This window comes from Notolabrus celidotus, chromosome 10, assembly GCF_009762535.1.
Source record: "Notolabrus celidotus isolate fNotCel1 chromosome 10, fNotCel1.pri, whole genome shotgun sequence".
Taxonomy (NCBI): domain Eukaryota; kingdom Metazoa; phylum Chordata; class Actinopteri; order Labriformes; family Labridae; genus Notolabrus; species Notolabrus celidotus.
In genome coordinates, this window is record NC_048281.1 from 25,226,394 (window position 1) to 25,250,029 (window position 23,636).

Consider the following 23,636-nt stretch of genomic DNA (forward strand, 5'->3'; position numbering starts at 1 on the left):
TGAGTTTATGCAGAGATGGCGGGGTGCGCGTTCCATGCGTGCACATGTCCACGAGAGCGTCCGGCAAGGCCCTCCACGGCCCTCCACATCCTAAGAAACAGAGGGAAATGACTCTTGAGTTAGTGTGTGGTAGGAGTGGTGCTCATGACAATACCAGGAGTGTGTGAGTGGACTGTGGAGTGCTGTCCACTCTTTAATTAACCACACTGCTTCCTGTCACCTCGGGCAACCAGCACATGGTGGACAGAAAAACACAGATCCTGTGGTGTCAAAACAACAACAAATCAATCAGGTTTCATATGCTCCAGCTTTCAAAGAAGGTAATCATTATATGGAGGGTATTGATAACGTGCTAAATTACATATAACAAGATCCTCTCTTCACTGTTTTTAAAGATGCAGAACAAATGCAGCATAGGAGTAAAATTTGAGAACCAAAGAAACACTTTTCAGGGATCTTGAATTTTACTTGCTAAGAATTCTCGATAGACACTTTAATTTAGCTCATTACAAGTTTTTTTTTTTTTTTACCTCAATAATTTTTTATTGATTTTCACACATAAACAAATATAAAAAATGTAAACAGAAGACTGCACGATGAGATCAGCTGGTTCTAACACAAAACCCATCCCTCATAACCCAACAGTCCCAATGTCCGTATAGGGGCTCCATAGTGCAAACATTTAGTAGAACAGTCCTGGAGTAAACAGCGTTCAAGTGCTGGAAGTCAGGTTGTCAGTTATTTTTGAGGATTACAATGGTACTAGACAAAACAATACTTGGGTGGAAATGCATAGAATAAAAGAATGTAAACAAATACTACAAGATTATTTAATACATAATAATAAAATGATTATTTAACCCCAAACAATGCTGATGTTATCACTTAAAAATTAACCTACTGTGTTATCCCCATTGAAACAAAGCTTGACAACTTCAAATATAAACAAACAAAATATATATATCATGTAGGAAATATAAGACATAACAAAGAGCTTGTACACTTGAAATACACATTACTTTAAAAACATTCCTTCAATTAACAAAGTGCCTCAGTTAGAACACAATTAGTTGAAGTGATTTAAAGTGAGAGCAAACTATGTCAAGTTTGTTGAATTAGAATTTAATGCGCTTATTTTCACATGTGATGACAGCATGAACCTATTGCACTCTGACTCTCCAACAAGACCAGAGGCAGTCAATTTTAGTAGAAGAAGAAGAAGAAGAGAATAGTTCAGATTTGATGATGCCTAAAGCATTATTAAGTTTTTGTAAACATGTCAGATAACAAAAAGCCAACAATGCCTGCGTTTGCAATTTCACCAACGTTGTCCCGCTGATTCCTGTTTTGCTCATTTAAATTCCTGTGTATCTATAACGCCATCAGTTTTCTATGAGAACGCAGAGGTTTGAGCTCCCAGCTTTAATACTAATCATCACCTGCACTCTATCAACTCAGCTGCACCAGAAACTACTTAAACACCTGAGATACTTTTTGAAAAGGTGTCCAAAAACATGGAACAAATGCAGTTTATTGAGTGTGTTTATGGGTAGATTTGAGTGCTGGCGGAGGACATGAGTCTTAGTGACGAATATACAGCGCACATCTCCTCTCCTCTTCTTCTTCTGCGCCTCTCTCCGCTGAGATGATAACAGGATCAGTGGTTCACTGGGCTTCAGCCAGCACAGGGATCATATTCATATGAGAGGGGCTGAGGCGCTCTCCAGATTGGCTGCTGCACCTGTCAGAGAGGTGGTGGTGGTGGTGGTGGTGAGGGGGGAGTGTATGGGGAGGAGGGGGGGGATTAGGAGTATAGGGATAGCAACAGTGTTAGTCACAAGCTCATCTTTTTACAGTCTTCACTTCTTCTTTTGGACCTGCTGCAGTTTGTTGGACATCACTCCTTGTAAATGCGCCCCCCCCTCTTCCCCACGAGCACGCACACACTTTCACACACACTTTCACACTTTCACTCACTCACTCACACACACACACACACTCTCTCTCACAGACACACACACACACACACACACACACACACACACACACACACACACACAGTAAACCCCCCTTGTCTTTTCAGCTGGGAGAGAGAAAGCAAAAAGCAAGACAGGGGGGCTCTGCATAGATTCGCTACCATTGTGTGTCAATCATTCTGCGCCTGTGTGTGTGTTCATACGTTTGTGTATGTGTGAGAGAGAGAGAGCGGTAGAGAGAGCCCTTGCCTCCAGTGATTAGCTCTGTCAATGCTGGGCTCTTGCTGCTTACAGAATAATACAGTAAGGCCTTGAGGAGCAGGAGGGAGAGGAGACGAAGGTGGTCCTCCTATAGGCCCTGCCGGCTCAGCGGTCAATGGTTTCTCTTATTGTGTGTGTGTGTGTGTGTGTGTGTGTGTGTGTGTGTGTGTGAGAGAGAGAGAGAGTGTGTGTGTGTGTGACTGTGTGTGTGTTGGCTCATCTATCCTCTGGACTATCTCCCTGCGTATTTTTGGAAGTGAATTCAAGCCGAGTTACTTGGTTTTGCTAGACGACGCATGAAATAGGAGCTGGATGTCTGAGACTCAAGGCGCAAAGTCTGAACACATAAAAAGAAAATTAAACACACACACACACACACACGCACACAATCACACACACATTGGGTCTCCCTTCATCTCCTGATCAGTTAGCTGCATGCATCCGTCCTCTCTCTCTCTCTCTCTCTCTCTCTCTCTCTCTCTCTCTCTCTTTATATCCAGTAGTCTCTTGCTCTGTATCTCCCTCACACACACACACACACACACACACACACACACACAAACACACACACACACACACACACACACACACACACACACACACAAACGCACGCGCACATCTTTTTGCTCATGTCATAAGTGGGTGTGCAGAGTATCGCCTTGAGCTGCAGCTGAACATGAAATAAACACAAACTAGGCTAGTGACAGTCTTAAATCGGCTTTAGATCACTATGAAAGGTAAAGGATTAGGATGCTTTTTCCCGTCCTGAGGAGATAGGACACAGTGTTGGAGGAGAGCCCACTGCGGGCCGCCCGTCTATCTCCTAATCTTCTAAAGCACTCTCTCATCCACCATTTGCATGTAGTGTGGCCTACATACTTCCCATATGCCCGTCTATATATGGGTGATGATAAAAGCGGATCTTTTCCACAATAAAGGAGGAATAATTTTGTGACAGAGTCATCAATTTCAGCCCATTTTTTTTCCTCATAGTTTATGCACAATCTAGATTAGAAATGTTCTGCTGTGGGCTGCTTATAATTTTAATGAAAACTTGTTTTTCTTGTGTCGAGTGGGTTAATTTTTGCATTTATTGTGCTGTAGCCTTTTAAAATGTTAATGTAAGGCCTCTCAGTCATCAGAACCCTTTATATTTACATTTATTCAGTTAATCATTTATTACTTCAGAATAAAACTCAGTTTCTCTGAATGTTTGAGTCGTTTTATACCTCAGCATTTTTAATCTGGTATATGTTATCCAAAGTTTTCTATAATTCATAAAATAAATGTATACTTTTTTATCTTCGTCTTTTTTTTTATTCTTAAATGAGAACAAACTTTATCCAAACTTTTTCTAGCTTTATGCAAGTTTTTATTTTTAATTGAAGCCAATATTTGTTACTACCTTATCACTCTCTAATTGTGAACATATAGACTATGGTGTGTATCGAACACTCGGGTTATTCAGCTTATTTCTTTTAACTAAATCAGTCATAAACTCGTCCCGGGAAGACTTCATTTTTTTGTTAATTTGTTCTAAAAACGCGTTTCTCTCACTTTCCCTTACGAGTGCACGGAGGGAACTCGCAACAAAATCAAATTAAATTTCCCATTGAAAATGTTGCTCTTGTTATTCAGATGCCGGTTTGGGCTCTTTTGTGTGGATCTAATTATTCTCCACTATCAGGACGGTCCACAGGGTAATTAGTCACTTCTCACCAAAGTCCTCCCTGCATCCTCAGATTCTTATCACCATAACTCTGACATTTTAAAAAGAGACATTTTTGTCTCTTTTATGATAGCCTGCAATTTTTTTTCCTTATCCCCTCGCGCTCGCTTTTTTTTTTTTTTTTTTTAAACAATCTGGTAACAACGCACGAGCGTAAATAGCCAAAACGCGCAGCCTTTCAATTGTGTTTGAGAGGCGGTGAAACACACACACACACACACACACACACACGCACACACACACGACGACGGTACTGCCTGTGTATTTTACAGACGGACACAAATGCTGCTCCGTGCCAATCAGAGCAATAAAACGTCGCAGAGTGTGGAGGTGAGGAGGATGAGGAGGACGAAGAGAAGGAGGTAACGCTGTTCTGAAATCAAAAAAGGAGCGCGTGAGTAGGTGCTTTAAGGTCCGGCCGCGCGAGAGGGTCCGGAGCACGAGGACAATTCAGCTCCTGTATGGCTCTCAGCGACCTGCAACAGTTGTGGTGGTAAATTGGTAAAGTGGCTGTAATAATCTGTGCAGTCTCTCACTTACAGGAGGCAGACTTGGTGCCCTAGGCAAGATTTTAACTGGTGCCCCTTGTATTGTAACCAACTCCACCAACAATCACATCACATATACACTGAAAGGCAACTGACATCCAGCTTCATGTTTACAGGTTTTCTTCTTTCTTTGTTTTAAAATAAAAATAACCTCTTAAAAACATTAATAAAATGGTAGTAACACTGATATTTAGCAGGGGGAAATATATATAATTTCAAAACATAATGTAATAGTAGCAGAATTTATTCAGTCATTATATAACACAATAATTTTCACAGTGCAGACACTTTCAACAAAGCAACAGTCATGTATTAAGTGATGACTTAAAAAGGCAGAGGCAACATGCTTATTTAAGCCTAGCCTACATTTTCTATGTAATTAAGCTACCAGCTTCCAAAGTGTGAGGAAAACAACAAAAACAAAACAAAAATAAGTAAATCATTAACACTTAAAGACTTCAAAAACTGATTTGCATAGCATTATTTTAAAAACCAAAAGTGAATCACAAGCTTTTAAATGTTTACTGGCATCACTCCGCAATTTTATCCAGAATTAAATTAGATAAAACAATATTGTTTTTCCTATTATCTTCAAATTTTCTTCCTCGCTCATATACAGCACCCCCTATGGATGGCCAGCACCCCTAGCATTTGCCTATACTGCCCATGCCACGAGAAAACAAATAACTTCCACCTTAAATATAATTGAACAAGTGCAGGGATAAATAATCTATAATAAATATTTTCTGTAAAACAAAATGTACCCAATCAGAATTTGATATGAACTCAGTAATACACTCCTCCTTTTCTCTACACGTTTAATGACTCCTATATAACAACCTGTAAAATATGTGTTCGTGCTTCAGCAGCACACAGCCAGTTAACTGATATTTAATTGTTGGAAATCGACTCTGCTGCTGATTGTTGCACAGCATGACATAATTTTTTTCTGCAAGCATTTATTTTAGGTCCACTTTTCTTTTTCTTCCTTTGTTTCCAAGAGCATTATTGTTTCATTTTTGATGGCACTTTGGAGCGTGGGGCATAGAATGGCTGTGTTGGTGATTAGGCGTGAACAACCCCTTTCTCACTAACTCCCATTGCAATTTATGAGAAAGCTTTTTTTTATTACTTGCACATGAAATCTTGTGATACAGCAGTCCATGCAGCGATGAAAACTTCTAGTACTTCTCACCAAAAAAAAACGTCATTGCCAGGTGCAAATTCTATTTTTTCACTTAAATTCTTTCATCAATTGACCTCTGTTACTTCATATGCTCATTTCTGCCACCTGTAGGCTGCGACCTTTTAGTCAGTGAGTGCACACTCCAAAAAATGTCTAAAATATTTTGTGCATCTAATCTAATATCCAGTCAAATATATTAAGGGCTCTGCAGTCTGAGCTGGCTCAAGAGGAGTAGCATTAAAAAAATGACTCATGTGCATTAAATAATGAAACAGGGGACACAGACAGCAGCGGGCAGATCAGCAGATCAGCAGATCATAGCTCAGAGTCAATCAGACTGACAGCTGGAGCACAGAGGACTTACCAGTAATTAAGATTGGAGGACAAGAGAAGCAACATAGAGTGTCTGTGATGCAGCAAGTTATGCATGTCTGCTCATGCGTCTGCAAACATCTGTTTATTTGTGTTTCATACCTGGCCAGTGTTGATAAAATGTGATTTTGATGTTTTTAAAAGAGAGAATGAGGGAGAATGGTGTAAAAGGTGGGGGGAGGAGGGTGTTTTCTAATCAGAGTCACTGTCGTTTTGTTGTCACCTGCTCCCAGACAGACAAAGTGGCATTTCCTGACTGTTCCCCATCCCCGTCTGAGTTATCTGACACCCAAAAATACGGCAAACGGGTGGTGGCGGTGGTGGTGGTGGTGGTGGGGAAGCAGGGGAGACGAGGCAGCGCAGCCTTATCCTGGTAAGGAGATGGCTTCTTATCAGATCAGGCTAGGAAGTTTATTTTATGGAGTAAATCTGTATAGAGGGGATAAAGAAATGACACATCCCTTGCGGACACAAAGGGAGAAGGAGATTAGTCCTCCAGCAGCATATATGGCTTTAGTTCAACCTGACAGGCAGCGGATTGAAAGGTCATGAAATAATAATCCCCCTATTCTTCCGCTCTAATCCTACGAGGGTGTGTTTCACTATGGGAACGTATAGGCTCAGGCTATGTGCTGCAGGGCGGATGTTCATTTAGTGTTGTCACTGTATTTAGATAGGCCTCCAACACTGATTTAAATTAATTAGACTAATTATGATTGAAGAGGGGATTTTTTATGATGAATGTCAGCGCCAGTGCGTCTGTCTCTGATGTGTTTTTTCTTCCCTATTTATGTTTTTCATGTTTGTGCATATGCTGGAGGTTATTTCTCTCTGTGTCTGTGCATTTTTTTTTTATTATGCTGAGGTTAAAGGAACATTACAAAAGTCCTGAGCTTTTTTTTTTCTCCATACAGCAAGCATCAGGTGTGATGCATACACACACTTCACCAGCACTGTGTGTGTGTATGTGTGTGTGTGTGTAGTGTGTATGCATGCACGTGAGAAAGAGGGGGAGATTATGCCATTTAGGGAAGTGTGATCTCGGTAGGCGTGTGTGTGTGTCTGTGTCTGTGTCTGTGTGTGTGTGTGTGTGTGTGTGTGTGTGTGTGTGTGTGTTATGTGTTTGGAGTGTGGTGGGTAGAAGAGAGGTGAAGGGGAGGAGGTGAAGAGGGGGAGGGGGGTGGTGGGGGGATGTAGAGTCTGCCCAACAGCCTGATAATCAAGCATCGAAAATGAGAGAGGGAAATTCAATGCAAACTAATGTGTTCCACACAATTACTCGATTAATAATTCTTATTCCATTACAGTGCCATGGAGACTCAGAGAAAGAAAGAAAGAGAAAGAGAGGGAGAGAGACGGTGGGAGCGAGGGATTTTTCAGAAACAGGAATGGAGACAAGAGAGAGAGAGAGGGAGGGAGGGAGACGAGGGGAGAGCGGAGAGCACATCAGGCTAAGAGATCTGCAGTGGCTGTATATTTCCCAATGCCTAGTTAAGGCTGCACGGCAGGGGTCAGGAAACTTAATTATAGCGTAAGTGGATAGAAACTGCAGAATGATAAAGAGAAACATGCAGACAGATTGGAATGGCAAGGACAGGTTTAATACTATTTTCTCCTGTCTGCTCCCCTCCCACAATACAAGCCAGGCCTGCAATCACACAAGGAAACAGCCAATACACCCCGCCTGACAAAAACACTAATGCATATCAAAATTACATACTCGACAACTGCAAGACATTTTGCATGGCCACTATTACTTTCCAATTTCGTGAGTTCAAGAAAATACATATCCCATCATGTAATGGTGATATCAGAGGAACTTATTTCCATGCGGTGTGTGGCGGAGCTTCAGATAAGCGTTCACCTGTAGTCGAACACGAGTTATTAAACCATATCTACCCTGATGGACTCGCTGAATAAATAGTGTTTTTTTAATTTTTAAGTCCGCCATTAATTCACCCTCTCCTCTTTTATTTATTTCCCCTTAATATCTCAAAGTCCACATTTTTTTTTGTTAGGATAGCCACACGTGCGTCTTGATTTGGATTTCAAATCAGCCAGGGCCTCAATGGGGCCGATCCAATACACGGCGACTACCGTGCGAGCTCCGCAATCTATTTGCACTGTATGAGATTTGCATATCTGCAGCTCATGAAGCAAGGCTTTAATTTCCTCCTGCAGGAGATAAACATCACCTTGTTGGAGCAGATGGGCGGAGGCAGGATGGGGTCAATGAAGAAGAGGCAGGACAATGGCATTGGTGCAGACACTGAATGAGCAGAAGTAATAAAATTGCACAATTTCCATACGGTGGGCAATTTTATTTTGATAAATTAGGATCTAATGTGATATAAGGGGACGCTGTGAAATTCTGTGATGGAAGGTTGGATGGCGGGGGGGGTGTTATATTGAGGTTTCTGCATACTTGTAGCCTACATTTGTTCATATTCTGGGCAAAGGTAAGGAATGACACTTCTAGGAAAGTTAAAAGCCCTCATTTTTGCTGAATTTTTGTTTAAAACTCCCACCATGACTGTGATTTTAAATGTTAAGTGTCACCACTTCCTGCTGGTTCATTTTTCCCATCATTCTCTAACATATTGTCTCGCTCAATGTCTATATTGAATATAATTAATGCCCTCAGTAGCGCTAGATTCTATTTCTTGCTACTGTTGGCATATTGTACTGATCACATTAAACGAGTGGTGCCATATTCCATGAATGAGAGTGTCAACTAAGCACCTTTCTTATGACAGTATTAGACACAATGGGAATGATTAATTAGCTTCAGATAGATGGAATTTAATACGCTGGATTTTCATTCACATGTAAGTTAAATTGGACATAAGGTTAGACAAAGTGAACTTCCCTTAATTTTCTGTTTTAACTTATGGGAAGTGCATTATGGGAGCTTGCACATTGTTGTGCATGATCTGTATTAGAGGAGGGGAGACAGGGACAGCAAGAATAGTTTCTGAATAATGAGCGGCTCATGCGGGAGTTATGTAAACCTCTTGTTATTTAGCTGTAGGAACCTTGTAATTAAAGTACTTCTACAGGGGATGGTTCTGCTTTCTGCCTCGAGGAGAGCCGGGCGGGCGTGGAGGTTACAGAGGGTTAGAGGAGGTGGAGGAGATTGATTTATATTTATTTATCCAAGACACCCATGAAATCTGGATCCCGAGTAATGGATCCGGCTAATGACACAGACAAGAGTAATTAATTAAAAAGCAGATGCACTCACACACACACACACACACGCACACATAACATGTGCAAACCCTCGTGTAACAAGTTCATCTGATTTTCAAAGACGCCACACCATCGGATAAGGCGTGTAAAGAGTGCACGGAAAAGGCAAGAAAATCTGCATCACAGTGTTAATTTAATCAGACTTCAGTAATACCTCTTCTTCTCCTCTCTCCCCAGGCAGCTCGCCGTTTCTCTGCTAGCTTGAGGAGAAGATGAAGGGAGCTTTCAGCCTCTTAGAAGATGAGGGTTAAAGAACGGAGAGATTAAGGAAGTGAGAGTGCGACTGAAAAGAGGGCCGAGGATTATGTCATCTACAATTGATGTGCTCTCTTAATGTACCTTTAAACATGTGCCACTGGGGCCTGCTTTTATAATGTCTATTCACTCGTGGGAGGGGGGGGGTTAAAGCATTAACCCAGAAATACTTTGCAACATATGTGTGGCTCGTCGTGTATTGAGCGTAGTTATCAGGATTTATGTCGCTTTGATATGTATACGGCGTGTGGAGAGATCGTCTTTGTCAAAGGAAGTCCGTTTCTCCTCGGCTTCCCATACACGGCCATGCATTGTACTGATCTCCATATCAAAAAAGAGATCCTTTATCAAACGATCATAGGGACAAAATCTGTCTTTATTCCACGTCTTCAGCTCCAATGAAAATGTTCCCGCAATCTAGTCCAACTTGGACTATGAGCAAAGGATTTATTAAATTGACTGATTCTCCTCTAACTGCTGCATGAATTGTCTCTCAAATTGCTGCTTGTTTCAACAAAATGACAACGCAGACAGTGTGGGGAAAATCTTCAGATCTTATCCACGAGGATGTTATGGGGTTAAGTGTACTTTGAGGCGTGTGTGCGCACATACACTTGTCTGCGTGTCTGTTCAGTGTGCAACCATTCGATTAAATCCACAGCTATCACTAACAGGATTAGCTGAGTGGACAGCAGAAGTCTATCATTGCTTATTGATTTCCTCTGATTCCCATCAGCCCATCAGGGCAGGACATTCAGTGAGTGGCCCCAGTGGGAATCGCCGCTGCAGGTCCCAGGTTAACGTATCTGAGAGGCTTCAAAGCAGGCACCCATCTCTCTGTGTCAGGAAAAGTCAAATAAGTCAAAGCTATCAGGGGCAACAGATGCTCCCGTCGCTCCTTCCTGTGTGAAAAATACAGTTTGACTCCATTGCTGGAGAAACACTCAATCTAATCAATGGAACACTGAAACAGGAGTGTTGAGTAACAGCTACTCACTCTCCCAGAACACTGTGGAGGGCATGACTTCTCCACCTTCATGTGGTCATTTCTGGACAAATGAAACAATGAAATGATTTGGAATTTTGTCCTACCTTTGACCAAATCTTGTATGCTTGCATTTTACAGTTTGTGCTGTCAAATACTGCCTTTATTTACGCCATGATGGAAGAAAGTGCGGTTCTGTTTCTTGGTTAGCATCTAATTTCTCAAAATGATATCATCGATTAAAAACTTGATGGTATGTGACTGGGCTAAGTTGGCTCTTTGTCCTTTCACAGAGCATCTTTGTTGACACTGTTTCTAAGGTATTACTTCAGTAATGTGTAAAAGCATTGATTTCATAGCAAGTGTTGGTGTTATACCTGGCTTTCTTTTACTTTGGAGTGTTCTCTGCTTTTTTCATTTATACAAACAGGAAGCACAAAGAATTGAAACCAACGTAATCTAATGTATTCCAGTACATCATGATCTTTGCTGTTGCTACAATAATAAACATATAATTGAGTTAACCCCTTTAAGAGCAGTTAGCAGATGGTTTGCATTATTTTCATTTAACACTTCCAGTAGAGTACCCTTTAAACCAATACCAAACTATAACATACATGTATCTAAACCAAGTGGCAACCTCCGCCCACAAAAAAATTAGTCCAATGCAGATGTGCTTAAACTGCAGTTCCTCGAGTTGTCCACTTGAGGCTGGCTCCAGAAGTACTTGGAAACCACATACACACCCATTCAAAAAACACGATCTTTACACCAAAATTAACATTTTTACAGCCTGGTACGAATCACATTTTTATTCTGAATAGCTTATATCTCTATCAGCACACACCGCACAGGGGGTGATTTTTTTCTAAACCTGTAGTTTGGAAGATATCAAGATTACAAGTTTTGCATGATTATAGGCCCAGCTGACTCGACTGACAGGTGGGCATCCTGTAACTGTTATTGAAGAGGCTGAAGACCTCCCTCAACTCCACATTTTTGCGTCATACTTGACCAACCAAAGTTAGGTGGAGTCAGCATTTATATGGCACCCGCAGACGATAGGCTTCAAAACTCAACTTTAGAAAGAAATGGGTGACATCACGGTGACTACGTCTATGTTTTATACAGTCTATGATCTAAACCTTACACTTGTGTAGACAGCACACTTAAAAATCTAGGGGCGGGTTGATTTCGGATGGTCAAAGCTCTTTGAACTATGTACTGCATATCATATCTTACCAAAGCAGAAACCTGCTGTGTTGAAAAATGATACCAATGCGTAAGTGCAAAGAACTACAGTTCTTCCAATATCCTGTTCCAATTGGAGTTGAGGCTGACTCCAGAAGCCAAGGAGGCCCTATTAAAACTCATGTTAAAATGCCCAAGCCAACAGCATAAATAAGTGTGCTACAGAACAAAAGGTTTCTGTCCATGTAGCTCATTTCTCCATTTTTACACATTGTATGGACTGTTTTTATTCTCATGTAATTCATCGGTTTTCAAGGCATCATAACCAAGAATTATAAATAATGAGGGATAATTAGGGGTGCAGCAGCGTTGACTGGTACGTAGACAAGTAGTCGCTGTTGTCCAAGAGGTTTAAGACCCGCCTCAACTCCTCCTTCATGAAGGTCTCTAGGTTGAGTCAGCATTTCAAAATGGTTATCGCCATCGTTCTGCTTTATGACGCCTCCTCAGAAACCAATGAGTGACGTGACTGAGGCTAAGTCCTCATGCCCCAATCTACAGTTATTGTCCACAAATTGCACCATGATTTGGTTGGAATGTTTAGAGGTTGTCACAATCAGTTGGACTTTAAAACATTGAAAAGTATTGATCCTCTTGTCATGAGTTTTTGTACAAGGTACTTAAACAAAGGAGTCTAGTTCTGTCCTCCACTACTTTAGACAATGGAGGTGGAAAAGTAACCATTCTAGTGCCGCGTAGAAGTAAACCTTAATGGGAAATTTTGACGGAGTCTGTTTCCAACATACTTCTTGCTGTATTCACTTTGAGTATTTTCTACTGTGTTGAAAACTCAAAGGGAGTGGAACACAAGTAGCCTCCGTTTACAGTTAACACTGTTACCATGTCCAGTTGAGCCTCTGGTCAGGTCAAAACTACGGGACCTAACGCTGTAACTGTGCCTGTAGAGGCTCTGTCCAGAATAGGACAGGTTCAAGCATGTTCAAGTGTTAATTCTCTTTAAGTGTAGGAAATATGAGATAATCAGGCAACCAATGGATATTTTCATTTCGCTCTTATTTCGATATTCATTGCTTTGGAAACGGTCAATGGAATATCAGCGGAGAGGAGCATGTCAGGCTACTTTGTCCATTTCTCTAGTGACAACAAAACCTTGGCGTCTTTTCTGAGGAGACATGTACAAGTTAGTTTTGAGTAAGGTGATTTTTGTACACCATACTGTTGGAAAAATCCTGTTTGCTTCTCCATGCTAATAACAACTTACATGATTATATGAACAGGGAAAACAATAATTGGATTCTCAGCTATCACAGACAAATCTGATGTTCAAACAGCCAAGCAGACGTATAAAAGGTCAAACATAAGTGGCTGAGAGGTTACATTTATGGGGGTCATTTGTCCTAAAGGTTTTCTAGGTATCATTAAAGCTCATCTGTTAATTATAACCATCTTCCTCCATCATGAAAAAAAAACCTGCACTATTGTTCCTGTTCCTTTAAGAATAAGAGAAGAAGAAGTGATGGGGCACGGAGGGATAAAGGGCGTTTAGTGTGTCTGTGTGAGAGGGAGCGAGCGAGAGAGATACTAACTGAAGATAATAATCTAGTGGAAGCTGTCAGCAGTTCACCCTCGATGGCTTGGGTGTCAAAGGCTAAAAGAGGTCCACGGAAATTTGTGAAATTAATAACAGTGTTTGTGAAAGGGTGAAAAAGACGTGTACGGGCGAGGCTTTACAGTCTGCCTCTGGATGCAGCTGTGACAGGACCAGAAGAATTAGTCCAATTAAAAGTGGTAATTGCTTTGCTAATTTCTCCTATTAATTTCTCAGAGTGTAGAAAGAGTGGGTGCATAATAGGCAAAAATGTTTTAACCCTTCACGGCCTTAATTTCTTCTCTCACCTCCTCCTTACTGATGTCTGCATTCTCTGCTTGTATTTTAATAGCTCATCTCAGCCCCTACTCCTCACACACTCACCTCTAATTTTACAAAGCTTCAAAAATGTCTTTGTCTGTTTCTACAACCGGTGGATTCCTAAATGATTTTTATTTTGCATTGGCAGATGGAGACGAATGAAAATTGCAACATCGATAAACGTTTATTTAGATCGTCGTTTAACAGGGTTATTGTTCATAATGTGTCAAAATAATGACATGAATATGATCAGACTACCAAGGTTCATTCTCCCCATATTTAGTTAGATGACAGATAAACTACAAAGACAGATTTTGTGAATACTTTTCCATATTCAAAGAATGCAATTTTTATATGTATTCATGGAAACAGTTTCAACTGTAGTTGTTTGCATCTGACAAAACAGTCGAACACTAAAGCCCTGTATTCCATAAAAGGTGACACAAATGTTCCCCTTTTTTGGTTTTTGGTTATTTTTGGAGCATTTTGGCCAAGAGTTGAACCAGAGGCCTCTGTCGCCTCGATACATGGGGCGCCTGAAATATTCCCCTTTTTTTAATATCTGAAAATGGTGCTGATTAGGATTAGATTGTGATGTAAGATATCTTGTTAATGCTTTGCATTTGGGAGATCTCTTTCACTAAATCAAAACAGCGTCCATTTTCATTTGACGTCACACTCCACTTTCCTCATTGTGGTACAGGCTGCTTGGCTATCCCTTCACAATAGGTTAACCGTTCACCAAAACTACAACTTTATGACAATTTTATTTTTGTAATATTATGACTTTTTCTTCAAATGTATTCTCGTAACATTACTTAATTTTCTTACACCGGGATTTTCAGGGCCGTAGCGTTAGCCGCATGCACGACTGCAAATAATTGGCCAATTCACTAATTGCGCCATTAACGAGAGGCTGGTGCAAAACGTCATATGTCCAGGGAACCTTCTGGAAAACCCCTATCCAACAAATTCGAATTGCACATGCCTACTACGCAGGAACAACAATAAACATGGCTAGCGGTACAGGTGTGACTGAGAGAAGATCAAGAAAAAATACATTTTCAGCGGAAAAAGAAATGTACATTTTATTACAAGAATGTAGAATGAACAGACAGCTGTTATCAGCAAGTCAATCATCAAAGATAACAAACAAGGATAAAGGGAAAGTTTGGCTTAAGATCTTGAACAGGGTAAATGCGTGTGGTGTTTCTGAGCTCACAGTAGAAGACCTACATAATAAAATAATGTCTTTGCATATTTTGTCTGCAACGGTAACGCATACGCTCGATGTCTGCCATTCTTTAAACAGCCTAACAGTTGCGGTAATCCTGCTGTTTGCACCTGTAACAGTGGATCTACGGCCATTAAATGAATGTGAGTGCATACGGGCCCGTAACGTTACAACTTTGATCTTGAAATCGTATTATATTTTTCCTTAATGTGGCCTTAAAACTCTGTTGTATTTTCTAAATTGAATAAAAGCAGTGAATCTGAATTGTTGTTTTCATTAAACCACTGATCAGCTGCTGTGAAGACATGGCATAGAGAAAATATCAAGTGGCCTTTTTGCTACATTTGGTGGTGACAAAACCCATACACTATAAACAACTAAGCACACACAGTAAGGTTATTAATCGACCAACTCTGAGCTAATATTGGTGTCAGAAAACCAACATTATCCTTTACTTGACATTTTTCAGAAGTTATGTTTTCTGGCATAATTCCCTTTTTTACTTACATCAGCTAAAGATAGACAAGAAATGTGGGGAGTAGAGAGTTGGGAATGACATGCAGCAAAGGATTAAGACCAAGAGTCAAACCAACCAAACTGCTTAGCTAACCGGTGCCCCCCTTTGTGATTCAATTTACTCATGTCCTGTCGTTTCATGTTTTCAAACTGTCATTTTGGCTTGCCATTGGTTGATTGTGATGTGAGTTGTTCTCAAGCAGAATCCAATGCATAATCAATGATTCTGTTTGACCTTGAAATCTGGCTGATGTCTCTCCAGATATTTACTATGCTTTGTTTTCTGAGCACTTGTGAAGCTGTGAAATCAATATGAGTTGTCACTTTGCAAACACAGCAGGAGGACATTATAAAAAGATATTTTCTCTGTGCCTTGAGTGTAACGTCAAAGGAAAAGTGGAGTTCAAACATAAATGAATTACAATTGCAGTCCACCAAAACTAGTACGCTATCTGGAGAAGCTGATAGACTAGCATTACTTTGTGTCTTTGTAATCTCAGCAACAGCAGAATCTTAGCATGTCAAATGTGAAATTGGCCAAATTTGCCCTGGTTTTGGGTACTGTTATGATTGTTTCAGGGAGAACATCATCCTAGTTTTAAGTAGGATGTGTCTTTTTGTATGAATTTTGTTTGAACGCAATTGTCATAAGTAAATATGCAGTTTTAAGTATTATGTATTGCACAAGAAATGAATATTACATAACAAATGTGATCAGAGTATCACCATACTACTGTACACTAATTCCAATACAGAAGAGAATTGATGATCTCTGCAATTAGGTGTGCGGAAAAAAAATATCGGTATCGTTAATCGGCCAAATGAGTTGTAAAATATCGGCATATCGGATATCGGCAAAAAATCCAATATTGTGCATCCCTAATCTTCTTCCTTCAGTTCTTACATTTGGAGCCAAATTGTGAGTTGATTGAACATCTAACAGTTAAACTGGATTTTTGTGTTCTTAAAAGAATTTAGTTGAAGCATGCTAGTCGAGGAGTTCAACATCACTGAAGAAAACTGCCTCATCATATTTATTTTCAAACACAGAAAGAACAAGGGGGAATTTATTTTCTCAGTAATCACTTTGTGTTGATTGGATATCACAGGGTCGGAGGGGAGGATTTCCCACAGAATGCTCTCATGTCTGACTTGATTACAGTCTGTACAGGTATCAAAAAAAGAAAAACACCTCATGAACAAATGAATCTTCTCCTCTGCTCAGACGCCAAGGTGGTCAGCTCTGTAATTTGTTCCCCCGTCTAGCTCAGAGAGTGTAGTGTAGGCAGTCCATTGAATTCCCATCCGTCATGGTTAGTTACACGCTTGTCAGCTGCTCTCTGACTGCCCAGCAGTGTAGCCATCACCCCTGACCTGGAAGCATTATATCTAAATCACATTACATGGCCCTGTGTTCTTTCTTCCCCTTTTGAAGTCACCAGAGTGAGACATCTGTCCGGCCCTGTTTGAGTTTACTTCCCACTCAGCCGCCACGTCTTAATTAGCTGATCTGATTTTCTCCCTCTGTGTGTGGGTGTGTGCTTTTTTTGTGTGTGCCTGTTTGGGTGTTTCTGAGTTGGTGTGTGTTCGGCTGTGTTTGCATCGGCAGATAGCGGATTGTTTGTGGGCTGAGGGTGATTGACGGGCTGATGGGAAGATAATACGCTGAGAACGACAACCAAAAGGAGCCGGAATTCATTCATTGTGACGATAATGAATCTGAGAGAAAATCCTTGTGTTTGTTCATTAGCTATTGAGGCTGGATGACATGGCCTTCCCAGCACTGTCAGCCACAGATGTCCCTCACTGAAGGATTCTGTGGCACCTGAGTCCTTCCTGGCTAATAAGCTTGTAATTAGCGCAGCAGCGAGCGAGAGCCGCATGGCCCTGAGATGAGCTGCTCAAAAAAAAAAAAGGGAAAGTAAACATTTCGACTAGTTTTGAAATCAAGGCAATTTCCTCTCCACTCAGAACAAATGTGCAAATTTACCCTTGTGTAATCCACAGCTACTGAGAGTGAGCTGAGGCTCTCCACCGCATGCTTAGATGCAACCCCCATCTATTCCTGCCCTTTGCAGTCTCTATAGAACTTAATATGACTGAATGTGTTGGTTTCAGTTCTGTTTTGTCCTTGCTCCTATATTATGTGAGTATGGCTTAGTGTATATATTAGAGTCTCCATGTTCATGCCCTTTAACACACAGTTTTGACTAAACAGCAGAAGGAGGAAGGTTTGAAAAGCCAATGTAGTTTTTTTTCTAATGTGAAATACAGACACAAGTCTTTTCTTCCACCTCCACCTTTCACTCCTCTCCATATTGAGGCCACAGCCCTGAACCTGTAGCTACAAACATTGTACCCTGAAATAGTCTCATTTATACTCTGCTAGAAAACTAATTAGCCTAGCAGTACTTGACCCCTACCTTAGCTTCACGTACAGTTTTGTGAACGACTGAATGTGTGTAGTTCTCAATGTGTTAAATAACCGTATTACAATGAGTCTACATGGCAACACCAAAAGATTTGATTTGATCAGGGCCATTAACCCCATAAGTTAGACAGCTGTGTTGTGTGTTAAATTTATTCAGAAAGTCGAATTTTGACACTCACCAATATGCCGGTTTTTAAATGAGCTGAGTGTTTTCAGTCCCTCATTAAAATAGTTAACAAAATACGCTTCATGATTTAAGTTTTGCACTTACCGGGCTGTTGAGCATGGCGAATAAAAGTAGTCATAAAAGGAGAGTTCTTCAGATACCAGTATCAGAAAATGGCCCTGATACTCCCAGGAATGAGACCTTTGGCATAGCCGGGTTCACTTGTCTGCACAACATCCGATGCAGTAATTAATCCATGTGGAATACTTGATTCTGACAGGTCAAAACCCCATAACAATTGTGATTAGTTTTCAACAGAGAAAAACCTCATCAATCATGTGACATCAAATCAATCAGCAGAAAAAAAGTTGTGGTATGTTTCTCCTCTGCATGTTGACACTGTGGCAAAACTGTTTGTTTATGTTAGCATTCTAAATGAATGGCAAAAAATGTTAGTTTCTATCACAGGCTGGACCAACACCAGCAGATGACGTGGCGCCCCAAATCATCACAGATTGTAGAAACTTCACATTGGACTTAGATTCACTGCAAAAACTCAAAATCTTACCAAGTGAAATTGTCTCATTTTTAGTCGAGATGTCTTATCCCACTTGATTTAAGATACATTTGTTAAGTCAAACATTTGAGCAAGATAGAGGGACTTGTTTTAAGACATCTTAAATATCTTGTTAAGTCAAACAATCTTGAATGATCTTGTTTTGAGTTGGCATTTAGAAGAAACAAGGTTTATTTTACATTTCATACTTTTTTCAAGGTGAGATCTTATTTGAAGACAGATAATCTTGATTTAAGACAAACCGTTTACTTGATTTAAGTAAATGCATTTTATTGGAGAATCTATCAGAAAACAGCTCCATTGATGAAAGAAAGAAAGAGGCTGTTTTTTTTAAGGGGTTACAGTTTTCAGGCACTGTTTCTTCTAAATCAGATAAAGATATACATTCTCAAACTACATGCACACAATGAAACACCTCAAATTAAATCTTATTAATTAATCTTATTTCAAGTACCAGATGGTTTTCTACCCAGAGAAGTGCAGCTATAATACAACTCAAATTAAGGTGAATATATCTCAAATGAGGAAGTTGACATGAAATGTATTAGTGCAAAAATCTATTTTTGAGTGGAAAATACTAATTGTTAGCATGCCTGGCTTATTCTGAGACACTAAGCTTTAATATACTGGTCAAATATTACTTAAAATAAGTTTCCCTGCTATCTTTAAGATCACAGTTTTTCTAAATATTACGTCTTATTTTAAGAAATCTTAACAAGCACATTTTCACTTGTTCTATTGGCAGATTTTTTCCAGTGTACGCCTCTCCACTCTTCCTTCAGACTCTTGGACCTTGATTTCCAAATGAAATGAGAATAAAAACTCATCTCATTCATTCAGATGTTGGACCACTGAGCAACAGTTCAGTTCTTTTTCTCCTTAGCCCAGGTAAGATGCTTCTGGCTTTGCCTCTGGATCAGGAGTGGTTCGATATAAGGAATGTGACAGTTGAGGACTCTCTCCTGTGCGTGACGTTTCTCAATGAAATGACACCAGCCTCAGGCCACTTCTTATGAAGTTCTCCCAAGTTCTTGAATCAACTTTTCTTGACAATCCTCTCAAGGCTGCAGTCATCCCTGCTGCTTGTGCACCCTGCAACCCTTTTTACTTCCAGTCAACTCTCCATTGATATTCTTCCAGTATTCTGTGAACAGCCTTTTCAGCAATGACCTTCTGTGGCTTATGTTCATCTTCTGGACAACTGTCAAGTCAGCAGTCTTCCCCATGACTGTGGATATGTGTTTACTGAACATGACTGAGAGAAACATGATGTTTGCATCATGATTTACTCAAACTCTAAATGAAATATTCATCTTTTTGAGTTCATAATTAGCTCAATTTAATTAGAAAATTGCATGAAACATTTTAGTTTATGATTAATGAGTCTAGAATATATATTTTTCACTTTCTGGAACAACTAAGAAAATATACAACCTCTTCATGATATTCTAAAACACCCACATGCATCTGTTCTGCTGTTACAGGTGAGTCAGTTCTCTGTGTGGATACAGAAAAAGGTGCACTTGAATGTCTTAAACAAACAAACACCCGTCACTGTATCCATTTCATTACAGTGCAGATAATCTTTGAAAACTAATTTGTATTCATAATGACTTAATCAGAATCACCTTTAAGTATCTCCTCCTGCTGCTGGACTCTTTCATATTTCATTGCACTAACTCTACGAAATGGTTGGACTTTCATACTTTCTTGTGTGTACACCTCTACGGTCCCTTTTCACTTAGCTGCTCTGGGGAAGTCTACAAAGCATAACTCTGTAAACATAGCAAAGTGAACACAGTAAAGACCCTGATTTATCTTGTGCCAACACTCACTGCCCTGGAGATCCAGTGAATACGTGCAGGGCAGAGTAAAAAAAATATGTCATGTAGTTCGAGCAGCTAAAGATAGGATCACGCTGTTGTAAAGGGCAAGTGAAAGTTAAGTGAATCTAAGGGTAGGCAAATCTTAAGAATAAGAGTCTGCTATTGAGGGAGTAATGTTGAGGCAGTAGCTGCGGTTGAAATTCACTTTCCCACTTTTAGACAGTTTTCAAATGCGGTTACGGGTTGGGGAAACACTTAATGCATAAAGGCTCTTCAAGTAATCTAACACTTTCAGTGTGCCAGAGTGAAAGGACACAGATGGATGGCTGGCTATGCTGTGCGCTGTACTAAAGCAGCCATGTTCACACTTGTATGGACCATGGCTCCTGAATATATATGTGCTTTGTTAGATAACCACGTAAATGTGCTATCATATTCACGATGAAATCAAAAGGATTTTGCATGGAATGAATCCTAGAAATAATATTTTGGACGCAACCAAGTGTGATACCCTGGAACACCAAAAATGGCAGTTTTAAAAAAGGTCTATTATAAAATGAAATAAAAAACTACAACAAATAGCAAACTATGACTGCATTAAAAGAAACACACAAAAAATGTAGTAAAATAACACTTAATGAAACATGATATTGCACAAATCCTGATGTAATATCATAAATCATAAAATTTACAGAATCAGAACTTTTTCCAAATAACAGAACATTTTCAAAATAGACCAGTTCACAAATTAGCACTTTATGTGAATTACATCAAATAAAAACACAACATTTTTACTGAACACATCTCCAAAACACATTTCACAAATTACAACAATATTAATCACACACATCCAAGTCTCCTTTTTAAAGCTCCTGTAGGGAGTTTTTTTAGCTGGTGACAAAGCGGACTAAAACATGTTGCAAAAACAGCTCATAGTGTAATATCCAGAATATAAGTTGCACCAGTATATAAGATACAGTCTATTTTTGAGGGGCTCCCAGAGGTAAAAAGGTTTAAACAGTGCTCCTGCATGAAGACTTCTACTGTGTTCAACAGCACTCAGTTTCTATGCAGATGTGTAGCGCTTTCTGGTCCCATCTGTTAAAGTTGCTCCAACACTTTGACACTACAAAGTCACAATTAACTGAGTAGAAAAGTGCTGCATGGTGATTGACTTCACCATGCATTCTCTTCTACCTCTAGACCAAAGGCCACATACAGAGTTCTCCTCAGACTATGGGTGCATCTCAAAGCTCTTAACTTCAGTCTCCTCTCTCCTCTCTCCTCGCTCCTTCCAAAACGGAAGTAATTACTGACTGCTGGAGGAGAGAGGAGTGTGTGCAGACACAAACAGCTGTTAAAGCCGCCATCACCAACCGACGTCGCTTCACTTGATGCTCTGGAGGAAAGGACGTCTCATGTCTCTTAATACAAATCTCCTGGTTTCCTCTCTCCTCTTGTTTCATTTCCTTGCATCTCTGGTGGGAGGGGCTAAGATACGAGTGAATGACGTGAGGATGGAAGTTTAGAGCTTTACAAATTTGGGTGTGATTTATACCATATATATAAACCAGAGATAAGCAACTTGAAGGTTTATTTATGTTATTAAATATGTGTCCTCTGTCAAAGGAAAGTTTTACTCCTTTTGTAAAGGAATCATCATCAGTGTTGATTTAACAATCTCTATTCCTTAATGTGAGGATAAAACTAAGAATCATGTTTTGGTAACTTCAGGCTTTTCTGACTTTGAAAAGCACAAAAGAAGCGTGACATGCACTTAAACTGCAAAACCTCTGTAGTTATCCTATATCATGCTCCGCCGGGCAAAAATGCACAGACCGGCCAGCGCTGATGATGTAGGAGACACTGTTGTAAACACAAAAAAAGTATAGAACTGAGATGAATAGATCTGCCATATGGATCGGCACTATATATCGGCCCCTTGTGACCGATATCTGATCTAGATTTTTGAGTCTGATCTGGCCGATATCTGATACCAGGATCGGATCGGTGCATCCCTTATTATATTAAAAAGTGAAGTTGATGATAAAGATGATATTGCTGAGGGGCCCAGTTTTTTCTCAAAGCTATAACTGTAATTCTAAATAGTGTCATGGCAGCTACTTCTGTTTTATTAGAGACTAAAGTCTTTGCGTTAACTCTTGAAACTTGCTCACAAATTTGTAATACCTGATAGATTCTTACTGTTGTAAGACCATTAACCTTCTAAACATGCTAATAAGGTTGTGGATATGGTTTTCTAGTGGCTTTAAGTTCTCCAGATTTACACTAGATGTTCCTTAATAACACTAATGTAACAACTAACTAAAGTTAGATTGAACAAAGTTCCCTTTCAGCTACACCACTTAAGCCAAGTATTTTTTTTATTGTCGCACTTCACTCATAAAATGATTTTTTCATTGTTCACAACTACTGCAGAATGATGCTGGACTAGGGGTGGGAATTGATAAGATTTTATCAATGTCAATGCCATTGTCGGTTCTGCTTATCAATCAAATTCCTTATCAATTCTCCTAATGATTCCTGAGGGGAAAAAAAGTAGTTCTATACAGTCTTCCGCACCAAAAGGAACCATTTTATTTTTCCAAAATTATGTCTGCACAAGACTGAACATGAACATTTTCAACTTGAACATACTGAACAATAGGTTGACCTCATTCTCGGCCACGTGAGTCCGGACGTGGCCCCTGGAGCCTGGAAGAAAATACTCTGAATTTGGAGAGCGAAGACGCTTTTCCTCTCCTCTACAGAACTATAAAGAAAATTATTTTCCTTACTTTTTTTACGGTTCAGGTCTTTTTACTGCTTGAGTCAAGGGAAATGTAGGAAAAATAAGTTTCTCACCTGGCCTTGACTTAGAAGTGTTGCATTTTATAACAAAAAAACAACTGATGCAAGATTATTCTGGGTCATCTGACTAAATGTCTTCAGCAATAACCAAACTTTTCTGTCTTTATCCAAAGTTCTCAGCTCACTCTATTCTTAGTGCACCTTTCACCAATTCTCTTTTTTCTTTTTTTCTTTTTTTTCTTTTATATGCAAGGAGTGCAAATACACAAAAGTGCTCAATATTAAACAGAACATAAAGAAAGGAAAAGGCAGTTTTTGAAAGCAATAATCAAATAAAATTATCCTGTATAGACTACCTTACACAAATAGGGGTTTAGAGAAAGGAAAAAA

General features: G+C 39.8%; 1 long non-coding RNA gene across 5 annotated transcripts in view; it reads left to right on the forward strand.

Moving 5' to 3' along the window:
* LOC117820821 overlaps positions 1 to 23,636 on the forward strand; it is a 107,524-nt gene that overhangs the window by 38,858 nt on the left and 45,030 nt on the right. Inside the window, exon 4 of one of the 5 annotated variants that reach the window (XR_004632850.1) lies at positions 9,502 to 11,097. The exons of the other annotated variants lie outside the window; for them this stretch is intronic. This is a non-coding gene — a long non-coding RNA (uncharacterized LOC117820821). Of the gene's footprint in view, positions 1 to 9,501; positions 11,098 to 23,636 lie in introns of those variants that run through there. 5 annotated transcript variants of the gene reach the window in all.